This window comes from Oncorhynchus gorbuscha, linkage group LG08, assembly GCF_021184085.1.
Source record: "Oncorhynchus gorbuscha isolate QuinsamMale2020 ecotype Even-year linkage group LG08, OgorEven_v1.0, whole genome shotgun sequence".
Classification (NCBI taxonomy): Eukaryota; Metazoa; Chordata; class Actinopteri; order Salmoniformes; family Salmonidae; genus Oncorhynchus; species Oncorhynchus gorbuscha.
In genome coordinates, this window is record NC_060180.1 from 33,743,027 (window position 1) to 33,759,927 (window position 16,901).

The following is a 16,901-nucleotide window of genomic DNA, read 5'->3' on the forward strand; positions in this document are numbered from 1 at the left end:
TATTTCTGTGTTTGGCCTGGTATGGTTCTCAATCAGAGGCAGCTGTCAATCGTTGTCCCTGATTGAGAACCATATTTAGGTAGCCTGTTTTCCATTGTGTTTTGTGGGTGGTTATTTTCTGTTTAGTGTTGTGTTGCACCTTACAGGACTGGTCGTTGGTTGTTTATTGTTTTGTTTTCAGTGTTCATTAAATTATTTAAAATATGAACCCTTACTACCCTGCACCTTGGTCCTCCTCTCCTTCCCCAGACGACAAGCGTTACAGAACCACCCACCAAAAAAGGACCAAGCAGCGTGGTATCGGGCAGCAGTGATCTCAGGACTCCTGGACATGGGAGGAAGTTTTGGACGGCAAGGGTTGTTACACATGGGAGGAGATCCTGGCTGGAAGGGATCGCCTCCCATGGGGACAGGTGGAGGCAGCCAGGAGAGAGGAGGCAGCAGGTAATGGGAGCCAGCGCTTCGAGGGAACCCGGCTGGCAAGGAAGCCCGAGAGGCAGCCCCAAAAATGTATTGGGAGGGGGCACACGGTGATTGTGTTACTAAGTCAGGTAGGAGACCCGAGCCAACTCCCTGTGCTTACCGGAGAGCGAAAGGGACCGGGCAGGCACCGTGTTATACCGTGAGGCGCACGGTGTCCCCGGTGCGTGTGCATAGCCCGGTGCGGTCCATTGCAGCGCCTCGTATCGGCCGGACTAGAGTGGGCATCGAGCCAGGTGCCATGAAGCCGGCTCAGTGCATCTGGTCTCCAGTGCATCTCCTCGGGCCGGTGTACATGCCACCAGCCTTATGCATGGTGTCACCGGTTCGCCAGCACAGCCCAGTGGGGGCTATTCCACCTCACCGCACTGGCCTGGCTACGGGGAGCCAGGTATTCAACCAGGTAAGGTTGGGCAGGCTCGGTGCTCCAGTGCACCTTCACGGTCCGGTCTATCCGGTGCCACCTCCATGCACCAGCCCCCCGCATCAGTCTGTCCTGAGCCGTCAGTCAGCCAGGAGCTGCCAGAGCTGTCAGTCAGCCAGGAGCTGCCAGAGCCGTCAGTCAGCCAGGAGCTGCCAGAGCCGTCAGTCAGCCAGGAGCTGCCAGAGCCGTCTGTCAGGCCGGCGATGCCGGAATCGCCCTTCACTCCGAGCTGCTCCAAAACTGCCATAAAAAAGCCAGACTACGGTTTGCAACTGCACATGGGGACAAAGATCGTACTTTTGGAGAAATGTCCTCTGGTCTGATGAAGCAAAAATAGAACTGTTTGGCCATAATGACCATCGTTATGTTTGCAGGAGAAAGGGGAAGGCTTGCAAGCCGAAGAACAAAATCCCAACCGTGAAGCACAGGGGTTGGCAGCATGTTTTGGGGGTGCTTTCCTGCAGGAGGGACTGATGCACTTCAAAAAATAGATGTCATCATGAGGACGGAAAATTGTATAGATATCCTAATTAAATGATATCTGTAATGGTTTTCTTGTGTCAAGGAGAGGCGGATCAAAACGCAGCGTGGTGATTTCATGTTTGTTTTTAATACGAAAAACTATTCATTAACAAACTACAAAACAATGAAATGTGAAAAACCAAAACAGCCCTATCTGGTGCAAACACAGAGACAGGAACAATCACCCACAAAACCCAACACCAAACAGGCTACCTAAATATGGTTCCCAATCAGAGACAATGACTAACACCTGCCTCTGATTGAGAACCATATCAGGCCAAACACAGAAACAGACAAACTAGACACACAACATAGAATGCCCACTCAGATCACACCCTGACCAAACAAAACATAGAAACATACAAAGCAAACTATGGTCAGGGTGTGACAATATCACTGAAGCCCTTGACAAAAAAAACAGCATTGTGTCTAACTTTTTATTGATCTCTCTAAGGCTTTTGATACAGTTGATCATGCTATACCGAGGCAGAGATTGTCGAACGTAGGTCTTTCGGAGCATGCAGTTGCATGGTTTGCTAACTATCTGTCTGATAGAACTCAGTGCACTCAAGTTGATGGGCTTATTTCTGTTAACTTGTCTGTCTGTAATGGTTTGCCCCAGGGCTCTGTACTTGGTCCCCTTTTATTCACTTTTTATATAAATAATTTAGACAAAAATTAGCAACTTCACTTTTATGCTGATTATTATGTGTTGTACATCGTCTCTCACAAAAACTTTCCAGAACTTGCAAACTGCTTTTTATACTGTTCAACATACCTTGTGTTAATTATAGCTTATCCTCAATGCTGACAAAACTAAACTAATGGTGTTTTCTAAAGCGAGAAATAGACTTCTGAACCTTTTACCTATTACTACCTGTCAGGGCAATGAGATTGAAGCTGTAACCTCATATACATATACCATTGTCCAAACGTTTGGGGTCACTTAAAAATGTCCTTGTTTTTGAAAGAAAAGCACATTTTTGGTCCATTAAAGTAACATCAAGTTGATCAGAAATACAGTGTAGACTTTGTTAATGTTGTAAATGACTATTGTAGCTGAAAACAGACGATTTTTCATTTTTTTTAAATCAGCAACCATCGCTCCTGTGTTCCAATGGCAAATTGGGTTAGATAATACAAGTGTATAATTTTAAAAGGGTAATTGATCATTAGAATACCCTTTTTCAATTATGCTAGCACAGCTGAAAACTGTTGTCCTGATTAAAGAAGCAACAAAACTGGCGTTTTTTAGAGTAGTTGAGTATCTGGATCATCAGCATTTGTGGGTTTGAATACAGGCTCAAAATGGCCAGAAACAAATAACTTTCATCTGAAACTCGTCAATCTATTCTTGTTCTGAGAAATGAAGGCTATTGCATGCGAGAAATTGCCAAGAAACGGAGGATCTCGTACAACACTGTGTACTTCTCCCTTCACAGAACATGGCAAACTGGCCCTAACCAGAATAGAAAGAGGAGTGGGAGGCCCCGGTGCACAACTGAGCAAGAGGACAAGTACATTGGAGTGTCTAGTTTGAGAAACAGACGCCTCACAAGTCCTGAACTGGGAGCTTCATTAAATGGTACCCACAAAACACCAGTCTCCATGTCAACAGTGAAGATGTTATGCAGGTGAGTGAGGACCCAAAAGCGACTTAACAGAAACTGAGTTTATTAAAGTCCAAACAGAGAAAACATAATCCTCAATCCTTTACAGGAAATGTCCAAACAGGGAAAACATAAATCCTCTTAGTTGTTGAGGAGAATTGCAGGATAAGCGGCAACAGACTGCAGGTCCCTTCGGGTAGGCGCAGGCCGTAGCGGACAGAGACACCTGCTCACACGCAGCATCTGATGAAAAGGCAAAACACGACAGGACGGAACAAGGACACAGCAAACAGCAAACAGCAAACAGCAAACAAGAATCCGACAAGGACAGAGGCAGAAACCGAGAGAGAAATAGAGACCTAATCAGAGGGCAAAATAGGGGACAGGTGTGAGAGAGTAAACAAGGTTGTTAGGAGAATGAGGAACAGCTGGGAGCAGGAACGGAACGATAGAGAGAGAGAGGGATAGAGAGAGAGAAAGAAACCTAATAAGACCAGCAGGGGGAAACAAAGAGAAGAGAAAGCACAGGGACAAGACATGACAATACATGACAATACATGACAGTACCCCCCCACTTACCGAGCGCCTCCTGGCGCACTCGAGGAGGAAACCTGGTGGCAACGGAGGAAATCATCGATCAGCGAACGGTCCAGCACATCCCGAGATGGAACCCAACTCCTCTCCTCAGGACCGTACCCCTCCCAATCCACTAAGTACTGGTGACCACGTCCCCGAGAACGCATGTCCATAATCTTCCGGACCCTGTAGATAGGTGCGCTCTCGACAAGGACGGGGGGGGAGACGAACGGGGGCGCGAAGAAAAGGCTTGACACAGGAGACATGGAAGACTGGGTGGACGCGACGAAGATGTCGCGGAAGAAGAAGTCGCACTGCGACAGGATTAACGACCTGAGAAATACGGAACGGACCAATGAACCGCGGGGTCAATTTGCGAGAAGCTGTCGTAAGGGGAAGGTTACGAGTGGAGAGCCATACTCTCTGACCGCGACAATACCTAGGACTCTTAGTCCTACGCTTATTAGCGGCTCTCACAGTCTGCGCCCTATAACGGCAAAGTGCAGACCTGACCCTCTTCCAGGTGCGCTCACAACGTTGAACAAAAGCCTGAGCGGAGGGAACGCTGGACTCGGCGAGCTGGGACGAGAACAGAGGGGCTGGTACCCAAGGCTACTCTGAAAAGGAGATAGCCCGGTCGCAGACGAAGGAAGCGAGTTGTGAGCGTACTCTGCCCAGGGGAGCTGTTCTGCCCAAGACGCAGGGTTTCGAAAGGAAAGACTGCGTAAGATGCGACCAATAGTCTGATTGGCCCGTTCTGCTTGACCGTTAGACTGGGGATGAAAACCGGAAGAGAGACTGACGGAAGCCCCAATCAAACGACAAAACTCCCTCCAAAACTGAGACGTGAATTGCGGACCCCTGTCCGAAACGGCGTCTGACGGAAGGCCATGAATTCTGAACACATTCTCAATGATGATTTGTGCCGTCTCTTTTAGCGGAAGGAAGCTTAGCGAGGGGAATAAAATGAGCCACCTTAGAGAACCTATCGACAACCGTTAGAATAACAGTCTTCCCCGCTGACAAAGGCAGACCGGTAATAAAGTCTAAGGCGATGTGAGACCATGGTCGAGAGGGAATGGAAAGCGGTCTGAGACGACCGGCAGGAGGAGAGTTACCTGACTTAGTCTGCGCGCAGTCCGAACAAGCAGCCACGAAACGGCGCGTGTCACGCTCCTGAGTAGGCCACCAAAAACGCTGGCGAATAGAAGCAAGCGTACCCCGAACGCCGGGGTGACCAGCTAACTTGGCAGAGTGAGCCCACTGAAGAACGGCCAGACGAGTAGAAACGGGAACAAAAAGAAGGTTCCTAGGACAAGCGCGCGGTGACGGAGTGTGAGTGAGTGCTTGCTTTACCTGTCTCTCAATTCCCCAGACAGTCAACCCGACAACACGCCCCTCAGGGAGAATCCCCTCGGGGTCGGTAGAGGCTACAGAAGAACTGAAGAGACGGGATAAAGCATCAGGCTTGATGTTCTTAGTGCCCGGACGATAAGAAATAACGAACTCGAAACGAGCGAAAAACAACGCCCAACGAGCCTGACGCGCATTGAGTCGTTTGGCAGAACGGATGTACTCAAGGTTCTTATGGTCAGTCCAAACGACAAAAGGAACGGTCGCCCCCTCCAACCACTGTCGCCATTCGCCTAGGGCTAAGCGGATGGCGAGCAGTTCGCGGTTTCCCACATCATAGTTACGTTCCGACGGCGACAGGCGATGAGAAAAATATGCGCAAGGATGGACCTTATCGTCAGAATGGGAGCGCTGGGACAGAATGGCTCCCACGCCCACCTCTGACGCGTCAACCTCGACAATGAATTGTTTAGTGACGTAAGGAGTAACAAGGATAGGAGCGGATGTAAAACACTTCTTGAGAAGATCAAAAGCTCCCTGGGCGGAAACGGACCACTTAAAGCACGTCTTGATAGAAGTAAGGGCTGTGAGAGGGGCTGCCACTTGACCGAAATTACGAATGAAACGCCGATAGAAATTTGCGAAACCGAAAAAGCGCTGCAGCTCGACACGTGACTTAGGGACGAGCCAATCGCTGACAGCATGGACCTTAGCGGGATCCATCTGAATGCCTTCAGCGGAAATAACAGAACCGAGAAATGTGACGGATGAGACATGAAAAGCGCACTTCTCAGCCTTCACATAGAGACAATTCTCTAAAAGGCGCTGGAGAACACATCGAACGTGCTGAACATGAATCTGGAGTGACGGTGAAAAAAATCAGGATATCGTCAAGGTAAACGAAAACAAAGATGTTTAGCATGTCTCTCAGTACATCATTCACTAATGCCTGAAAGACAGCTGGAGCATTAGCGAGACCGAACGGCAGAACCCGGTATTCAAAATGCCCTAACGGAGTGTTAAACGCCGTTTTCCACTCGTCCCCCTCCCTGATGCGCACGAGATGGTAAGCGTTACGAAGGTCCAACTTAGTAAAGAACCTGGCTCCCTGCAGAATCTCGAAGGCTGACGACATAAGGGGAAGCGGATAACGATTCTTAACCGTTACGTCGTTCAGCCCTCGATAATCCACGCAGGGGCGCAGGGTACCATCCTTTTTCTTAACAAAAAAAACCCCGCTCCGGTGGGAGAGGAAGAAGGGACTACGGTACCGGCGTCGAGAGCAACAGACAGATAATCTTCGAGAGCCTTACATTCGGGAGCCGACAGAGAGTATAGTCTACCCCGGGGGGGAGTGGTCCCCGGAAGGAGATCAATACTACAATCATACGACCGGTGAGGAGGAAGGGAGGTAGCCCTGGACCGACTGAAGACCGTGCGCAGATCATGATATTCCTCCGGCACCCCTGTCAAATCACCAGGCTCCTCCTGTGAAGAGGAGGCAGAAGAAACAGGAGGGATAGCAGACATTAAACATTTCACATGACAAGAAACGTTCCAGGATAGGATAGAATTACTAGACCAATTAATAGAAGGATTATGACACACTAGCCATGGATGACCCAAAACAACAGGTGTAAAAGGTGAACGAAAAATCAAAAAAGAAATGGTTTCACTATGATTACCAGAAACAGTAAGGGTTAAAGGTAGCGTTTCACATAATATACTGGGGAGAGGACTACCATCCAAGGCAAACATGGCCGTGGGCTCCCCTAACTGTCTGAGAGGAATGTCATGTTCCCGAGCCCAGGCTTCGTCCATAAAACAGACCTCAGCCCCAGAGTCTATCAAGGCACTGCAGGAAGCTGCCGAACCGGTCCAGCGTAGATGGACCGACAAGGTAGTACAGGATCTTGACGGAGAGACCTGAGTAGTAGCGCTCACCAGTAGCCCTCCGCTTACTGATGAGCTCTGGCTTTTACTGGACATGAAATGACAAAATGTCCAGCGGAACCGCAATAGAGACAGAGGCGGTTGGTGATTCTCCGTTCCCTCTCCTTAGTCGAGATGCGAATACCCCCAGCTGCATGGGCTCAACACCTGAGCCAGTGGGGGAGATGGTAGTGATGCGGAGAGGGGGACACTGTTAACGCGAGCTCTCTTCCACGAGCTCGGTGACGAAGATCTACCCGTCGTTCTATGCGGATGGCGAGTTCAATCAAAGAATCCACGCTGGAAGGAACCTCCCGGGAGAGAATCTCATCCTTAACCTCAGCGTGGAGACCCTCCAGAAAACGAGCGAGCAACGCCGGCTCGTTCCAGTCACTGGAGGCAGCAAGAATGCGAAACTCTATAGAGTAATCCGTTATGGATCGATCACCTTGACATAGGGAAGCCAGGGCCCTGGAAGCTTCTTTCCCAAAAACTGAACGATCAAAAACCCGTATCATCTCCTCTTTAAAGTTCTGATACTCGTTAGTACACTCAGCCCTTGCCTCCCAGATTGCCGTGCCCCACTCACGAGCCCGTCCCGTAAGGAGAGATATGACGTAGGCGATACGAGCTCTACCCCTTGAGTATGTGTTGGGCTGGAGAGAGAACACAATATCACACTGGGTGAGAAACGAGCGGCATTCAGTGGGCTGCCCAGAGTAACACGGTGGGTTATTAATTCTGGGCTCCGGAGACTCGGAAGCCCAGGAAGTAGCTGGTGGATCGAGACGGAGATTGTGAAACTGTTTTGAGAGGTCGGAGACCTGAGCGGCCAGGGTCTCAACGGCATGCCGAGCAGCAGACAATTCCTGCTCGTGTCTGCTGAGCACCGCTCCCTGGATCTCGACGGCTGAGTAGCGAGGATCCGTAGTCGCTGGGTCCATTCTTGGTCGGATTCTTCTGTTATGCAGGTGAGTGAGGACCCAAAAGCGACTTAACAGAAACTGAGTTTATTAAAGTCCAAACAGAGAAAACATAATCCTCAATCCTTTACAGGAAATGTCTAAACAGGGAAAACATAAATCCTCTTAGTTGTTGAGGAGAATTGCAGGATAAGCGGCAACAGACTGCAGGTCCCTTCGGGTAGGCGCGGGCCGTAGAGGACAGAGACACCTGCTCACACGCAGCATCTGATGAAAAGGCAAAACACGACAGGACGGAACAAGGACACAGCAAACAGCAAGCAGCAAACAGCAAACAAGAATCCGACAAGGACAGAGGCAGAAACCGAGAGAGAAATAGAGACCTAATCAGAGGGCAAAATAGGGGACAGGTGTGAGAGAGTAAACGAGGTTGTTAGGAGAATGAGGAACAGCTGGCAGCAGGAACGGAACGATAGAGAGAGAGAGGGATAGAGAGAGAGAAAGAAACCTAATAAGACCAGCAGGGGGAAACGAAGAGAAGAGAAAGCACAGGGACAAGACATGACAATACATGACAGAAGAGGCGACTTCAGCATGCTGGCCTTCTAGTCAGAGTTCCTCTGTCCAGTGTCTGTGGTCTTTTGCCCATTTTCTTTTTTGTTTTTATTGACCAGTCTGAGATATGGCTTTTTCTTTGCAACTCTGCCTGGCAGCCCATTATCCCGGAGTCGCCTCTTCACTGTTGACTGGTGTTTTGCGGGGACTATTTAATGAAGCTGCCAGTTGAGGACTTGTGAGGTGGCTGTTTCTCAAACTAGACACTCTAATGTACTTGTCCTCTTGCTCAGTTGTGCACCGGAGCCTCCCACTCCACTTTCTATTCTGGTTAGGGCCAGTTTGCGCTGTCCTGTAACGGGAGTAGTACACAGCATTGTACAAGATCTTCAGTTTCTTGGCAATTTCTCGCATGTAATAGCCTTCATTTCTCAGAACAAGAATAGACTGATGAGTTTCAGAAGAAAATTATTTGCTTCTGGCCATTTTGAGCCTGTAATCGAACCCACAAATGCTGAAGCTCCAGATACTCAACTAGTCTAAAGAAGACCAGTTTTATTGCTTCTTTAATCAGGACAACAGTTTTCAGCTGTGCTAACATAATTGCAAAAGGGTATTCTAATGAACAATTAGTCTTTTAAAATAATAAACTTGGATTAGCTATCCCAATTGGAACACAGGAGTGATGGTTGCTGATAATGGACCTCTGAACGCCTATGTAGATATTCCATTAAAAATCAGGAGTTTCCAGTCAATGACAACATTAACAATGCCTACGCTGTATTTCTGATCAATTTGATGTTATTTTAATGGACAAAAAATGTGCTTTTCTTTCAAAAACAAGGACATTTCTAAGTAAACCCACATTTTTTAATGGTAGTGTATATTGGAATTTTAATTCATGACAGCCTTTCTTTTAAATTGTATATTAAAACAACTTCCAAAATTGAAGCTGAAGTTGGGATATTATTTTAAGGCCTGTTTTTCTTTTGAAACCAGGAGGCTAGTATCAGCTATATTTAGGCCTGTACTAGACTATGGTAATATTTTATATGTGAATGCTTCTGCTCAGTGTTTGAGATCAGTTGGCCCTTTTACCACGGAGCATTGAGATTTATTTTGAAATAATATCAGATTCTGTAATTGATAGACAATGGTAGTTCCTAATCAGACAATCACTATAAAACAAATCTGTTTTCCTCAGTTTAATGTTTGGTGAATGCATGGATTTCTTTGTCCTCAGTTCTCTCTTTTGAATGCTATGTGTAATTCAATCCTAAACAACCATCAGCTTGATCACCGCAACAGATTCTCCGGTCTGCTGAAAGGGTCATTGGCTGCCACCTGCCCTCCATCAAGGTCATGCATGACACCAAGGCTAGGAAGCATGCAGGAAAAATCATCGCTGACCCCTTCTACCCCCTCTTGAACAACTTCTTCCCCCGCAACGTGGCCATCACCAACCGGCCACCTGGTCGATGATGATCCTCTCATCCATGGTGTCATGATGTGGCCCTTTCTGGGTGTAGATTCACCCAGAAGATTCACTCTCTGCTACACCCAGATTCTGTTATCTCAGTTCGTAAATTCCTGGCCAAGACTCTATTCCCCTGTTCATACAGAGAGAGAGACCACAGAGAGAACAAGAGATTTCACTTGGCCAAACTCCCAAATCGCCAAAATAGGAGTTTTAAATAATATGTCCACCTACAAGAGTGTGGGAATGGTCCGTTAACACTTAATTTGGGCTGAGATCCCACTAACGGGATCGATATGACAACAGCCAGTGAAAGTTCAGGGCGCCAAATTCAAACAACAGAAATCTCATAATTAAAATTCCTCAAAGATAGAAGTATTTCACACCATTTTAAAGATACACTTCTTGTTAATCCCACCACAGAGTCCGATTTCAAATAGGATTTACGGCGAAAGCACCACAAACGATTATGTTAGGTCAGAGCCAAGTCACAGAAAAACACAGCCATTTTTCCAGCCAAAGAGAGGTTACTACATATGTGTTATTTCATAGTTTTGATGTCTTCACTATTATTTTACAATGTAAAAAACAGTAAAAAAAATAATGAAAAACCCTTGAATGAGTAGGTGTGTCCAAACCTTTAACTGGTACTGTGTAGTAAATATATATATTTACAAATAAAAACTGATTGGGGGATTGGAAATGATACAGACAATTAGATCTTTAATATTATAGCTGATCTATCCCCCTAAAACATCTATATTAATACTTATACCCCTTTTGCATCAATAACCAGGGTTTTACCCTGTATATTTGAAGTGGATTTAACCCGTGTTAGACCCATTCATACAAAACCTACGACACAGGCAGTAAGCATGCAGGGCCGTTCATGGAAAAGACCGGTTCAGCACACTAGTAGTGCTGTTGCGCTTGGACATTACTGACTTTGGGTCAGTGACCACAATCAAGTCCTCCATCCCTCACTCAAACATAGGAACTGGTTCCTCCAGTCTGACCCCTGCTGCTATCTCTGGCTCCACACCCACCCCCGCCTGACCAAAATACATAACTGCAGACCTGAATGTGCCTCAGGGCCAAAAGAGGTAGGCATCATTGTACTCTGTGCCTCAAGACATCTCACATCCCCTGTACTACTTGCGCTGTTACCCTCTGCTTCACAGCAGAAAGAGAAAGCTATAGGACTTGGCATCAGCAGCACAATCTTGTGTAGAGGACAGTGGGTGCTCTAAATTCTCTAATTGTCGATAGTGTGTAAATATTTTTTCACTTTGAGCGTGGTTTGTGCACTTATGACATTAGATAAGTGTTTGCTGCTAATTTGACCCTTATCTTAAATAGTTCACATCTGTGTTGTGAGGCATTGGATCAGCGTTCTCATCTCATGTTAGTACCTTTTATGTAGGGAAGCTACATTGTTTGTTTTATCTTTTACCAGATCTATTGTGTTATTATACTACATTCATTTCACATTTCCACAAACTTCAAAGTGTTTCCTTTGAAATAGTATCAAGAATATGCATATCCTTGCTTCAGGTCCTGAACTACAGGCAGTTAGATTTGGGTATGTCATTTTAGGTGGAAATTGAGATGAAGGGTCATATCCAGAAGGGTTTTTTAAGCATGTCCCGGTTTAGGTCAACCAACAGGAAGAATTCTGACTGAGTTTAGGGTACAGACTATTTCTGATGATGGAGAATAACACCCAGCAAGTCAACAAAGAGATATTTGAAAGCTTAAATGTCTAAAACCAGCAAATCAAATTGTTTGGAGGCCGACTTGGTGAAGACAACAGAGCACTTTGACACATTCATCCACTCCCCCGCTGAAAGATCAACCACAAAATGTTGGCACCATTATAACAGGTTAAAATCAAGCCCTTGTCTCCAGCATGGGAACAGAAGAGGAATGCCTGGTGCAGTAGTCTCAGGTTGGACTACTCCAAATCTCTTGGTTCTGACAAACACACCCACACAAACGCAAGCTTTGGAGGTCAATCAATCCATTTAAATACATCTCACACCCTACAGTAAACTGTGGATCATGAAATAACCTTCACAAATCAGCAGAATGTTAATAACTTTATGTAGTGTCCTGTGATACTTAGTTTTAAATGAGACACCATCAGTCATTCATAACACGTCCATAGACTCTATATCGCGTGACTCTGTACTTAATTTAAAGTCTGACGCCTTTAGTCATTCATAACACATAAAACTTAATGATGTAAACACAAATGTATTACCACTTGGGGAATTATCACCAACAGCTAAAACAATTAAACATGACACTATATATACATTTCATTTTATTTGTAAATTTTTTAAACAATACATTACATTTAAAAAATTCTAGCAATGAAATTACATTGAACAGGGCAGTGAATAGTGTAGCTTGTCCCTGAGCTGGCAGACAAATAGTTATTGCCTCTCTTCCTGCTGGAGGTAATGCATATTGGTTCCAACCTTAAAAGTAAAAATAAAGAAATTTAGCAGGTCTGTTGGGAAATGCTTTGTCACACCATCTGGATGAGGGCATTTCTAAATCTTTCCATTTAGAAATTCTAAATGGGAAGATTGGAAACCATTCAATTTGTATTACAGTACCAGTCAAGATTTTGTACACACCTACTCAGTCAAGGGTTTTTATTTTGACTATTTTCTACATTGCAGAATAATTGTAAATGCGAATTTGTTCTTAACTGACTAGCCTCCTTAAATAAAGGTAAAATAAAACGAAGAATGCTTCTCCAACAGTCTTGAGCGCTTGTTGGCTGCTTTTCCTTGACTCTACGGTCCAACTCATCCCAAACCATCTCAATTGGGTTGAGGTCGGGGGATTGTGGAGGCCAGGTCTTCTGATGCAGCACTCCATCACTCTCGTTGGTCAAATAGCCCTTACACAGCCTGGAGGTATGTTTTGGGTCATTGTCCTGTTGAAAAAAAAATTATAGTCCCACTAAGCGTAAACCAGATGGAATGGCGTAATCACCACAGAATGCTGTGGTAGCCATGCTGGTTGTGTGCCTTGAATTCTAAATAAATCACTGACAGTGTCACCATCAAAGCACCCCCACACCATCACACCTCCTCCTCCATGCTTCATGGTGGGAACCACACATGCGGAGAACATCCGTTCACCTACTCTGCGTCTCACAAAGACACAGTGGTTGGAACAAAAAACAAAAATTTGGACACATCTGACCAAATGACAGATTTCCACCAGTCTAATGTCCATTGGGCGTGTTTCTTGGCCCAAGCAAGTCTCTTCTTCTTATTCATTCATCTTATTAGTAGTGGTTACCTCTACAGCAGAGAGCCAGTTTCATCAGTGTTTGATTTTTTTATTTTTTTAACTGCACTTGGTAGAAATTCTAAACGTTCTTGAGATTTTCCACATTGACTGACTTAAAGTAATGATGGACTGTCGTTTCTCTGCTTATTTGTGCTGTTATTGACATAATAGGTACTTGGTCTTTTACCAAATAGTGTTATCGTCTGTATACCACCACTAACTTGTCACAACTGATTGGCTCAAACACATTAAGAAGGAAAGAAATTCCACAAATTAACTTTTAACAAGGCACACCTAATTGAAATGCATTCCAGGTGACTACCTCATGAAGGTTGAGAGAATGCCAATAGTGTGCAAAGCTGTCTTCAAGGCAAAGGGTGGCAACTTTGAAGAACCTAAAATATATTTAGATTTGTTTAACACTTTTTTGGTTACTAAATTATGACATGTTTTTTCATAGTTTTGATGTTTTCACTATTATTCTACAATGTACAATGAGTGTGTCCATACTTCTGACAGGTAGTGTATATGCATAAAAAGGGAATTACATTCTATTTACACAAGCTTAACTCGGGTCGGAATGTGCAGTTTTGTCCAACAATGCCTCAAGCTGAGGGAGTGTGCAATTGGCATGTTGACTGCAGGAATGTCCACTATTGCCAGAGAATTGAATGATAATTTCTCTACCGAAAGCCGCCTCCAATGTTGTTTTAGAGAATTTGGCAGTACATCCAACCGGCCTCACAACTGCAGACCATGTGTACGGCGTTGTGTGGGCGAGCGGTTTGCTGATGTCAAGTACTCTCTGACCTGAAATTCTTCATCGGAGATGACCAAATCCCAACAGTGTCTGAGCAGCCGGTAAAAAGCCTTGGAAGGTGGTATGATGCAAGCCTGAAGGACAAAGACCAGGTGCAACAGCTGCGCAAAGACATCAGTAGTAGCCTACAGTCCATCGACAACACCCAGCTACCTGGAAAGTTAAAGGCCTGGTGTCTGCAGTTTGGTCTCCTACCCCGGGTGTTGTGGCCCTTAGCACTGTATGAGGTTCCAATCTCAACAGTGGAGAAGATGGAAAGAGGAGTCACAGGCTACTTAAAGAAGTGGCTTGGAGTTCCACGATGCCTTACCACCATAGGCCTCTATGGAGATGGTGTCCTCAAGCTGCCCCTCACCAGTCTAACAGAGGAATTCAAGTGTGCGAAAACCAGGCTCCAAATGACACTGAATGAATCTCGAGACCCAGTGGTGAGCAACAACGCACCGACCTTGGCAACTGGGCGCAAATGGAGGCCAGGAAAAGCAGTCCAGGAGGCAACAGCAGCCCTCAGACATGCTGACATTGTGGGTCATGTTCAGCAAGGGAGAGGAGGCCTTGGGCTAACTAGCCGTGCTGCTTGGAGTAAGGCCACTGCACCAGAGCGGTGGAAGATGGTAGTGCAGGAAGTACGCCATCAGGAGGAGGCTGCAAGGTGGGCCAAGGCAGTCTCTCTTGCCAAACAGGGACAGTGGACTCGATGGGACAGTGTGGAGAAGAGGAAGATCAGCTGGAAGGATCTGTGGGCCATGGAAGCGAGGTGGTTGAGCTTTTCCATCAGAGCAACATATGACGTCCTTCCAACACCAGTTAATCTTCACCAATGGTATGGTGAAGATCCGGACTGTGCCCTCTGTTCCATGCCAGCCAACCTCAGGCACATTCTCACAGGCTGTAAAACAAGCCTCGCCCAAGGATGCTACACTTGGCGTCACAACCAAGTCCTTAAAAACCTTGCGTCCACCCTGGAGGACAAGCGAGCTGCCACCAACTCCCTACCACCCACAGCAGCATCACACTCCTTACGGACAAACTTTGTCCGCGAAGGGGCTAAACCACCGAAGAGCGGCTCTACACCATTAGAGCGAGACCAGCTGCGCTTGGCCCGCGACTGGAAAATGCTAGCTGACATTGGCCGGCATCTTGTGTTTCCTCCGGAGATCGCAACCACCACCCTAAGACCTGACATGGTGCTCTGGTCCCGTTCACTCAATAAGGTCTTCATCATTGAGCTCACAGTACCCTGGGAAAACTCAGTAGATGAGGCTTATGAGCGAAAACATCTGCGCTATGCTGATCTAGCTGCCGAAGCACGGCATCATGGCTGGAACACAGAAGTCCGACCAGTGGAGGTGGGCTGCAGAGGTTTTGTGGCAACATCTACAACCAGACTGCTTAGAGACCTGGGAATTAAGGGCCAGAGCCAGCGTTCGGCAATCAAAGCTGTATCGGAGGCAGCAGAAGGCAGCAGTCAGTGGCTCTGGATGAAGAGGAAAGACCCCAGCTGGGCCCAGAAGTGAGAGGGCCAGGAGGTATGCGGTCAACAATGATTGACTCAGGGAGGACGACGCCCCTGCCATGCATAGTCCCACGGGATGTTGGCTATCAACAACAAGGCAACTCCTATGACTAATTGGGAATGGGACGCAAGCGTAGGATTGATCACCCTGTTGCTGGTCGCCTTTGGGGAGGGTGTATAGTGTGAAAGGCCGAAACACCCTAGGAACCAAAGGTACACTACTGACGATGCGCTCCCCAAATTTCACCACGCTCACTGTTCATTAACTCTTGGAAGTGCTTGCACAAAGGATAGTAGCATCTCATCCTGCGTTCTTGGAATCTGTGAACAATGCCCCATGGCGGCGGTGTGGTTACGGTATGGGCAGAACAACGAACACAACTGCATTTTATCGATAGCCATTTGAATGCACAAAAATACAGTGATGAAATCCTGATGGCCATTTTTTTTTAAGTATCTTTGACCAACAGATGCATATCTGTATTCCCAGTTATGTGAAATCCACAGATCAGGGCCGAATACATTTATTTCATTTGACAGATTTCCTCATATGAACTGCATGTAACTCAGTAAAATCTTTGAAATTTCTGCATTGTTGCATTTAAATATTTGTTCAGTATATATTCGTCACGTTAATTTACTGAGAAACATAAAACTAACAAAAACAACAGTCAATGAGTAGACAACTCAGCCATATAAACTTTCCAGGTGTATGCTTGGCTTAGTCTCAATTCTCTTTCATCCTTTAGTGTGTAGTTGTTCACTTCCTTTCACTGATTTGAAAGGAAATAATTGGTGGAACAGATGTGGTGGAAACCCATGCCTCCAATTCATTGCTTTTAGATTTGTGGGTAGTGAATGAGTGCACACTTCAGAAGATATTGGGTGTTAAGCCCCTTACTTGGTTATGCTTGGAGCATTAACACATACGAGAGTTATGTATTTGTTTTAGTACTTTATGTACTAAGTCAATAGGAAAACTAAGAAACTGCTATCAAAGTCTGAGGGATGCTAACCAGCCCTAGCCATTAGAAACATATTTTTGTTAGATGCCGCATGAAATTCATGACCAAAATGTAATGACATGTCTGGAAAATATTCAACATGGGGAAGATTCAGACTTAGGAAACGTATGCGTTTCCTACACACTTCTCAGTATTTGGTATTCAGACTTACATTAGTCGGGTAACACGCTCTGAAAAAAACTTAATTCAATCACATTTTCTGGCAAGCAGATTTTTCATCCAACAGGGTTCAACACATTTATCTTAAGCCATCCCTTCCAATACGGTGTACCTTTCAGTTTGAATTTTGATGACAGACTCACTAGAATATATTGAGAACGAGTTCAGAATATTATGGATCAATGAAAGATAGCAATCTAAACATATGCATATCTGT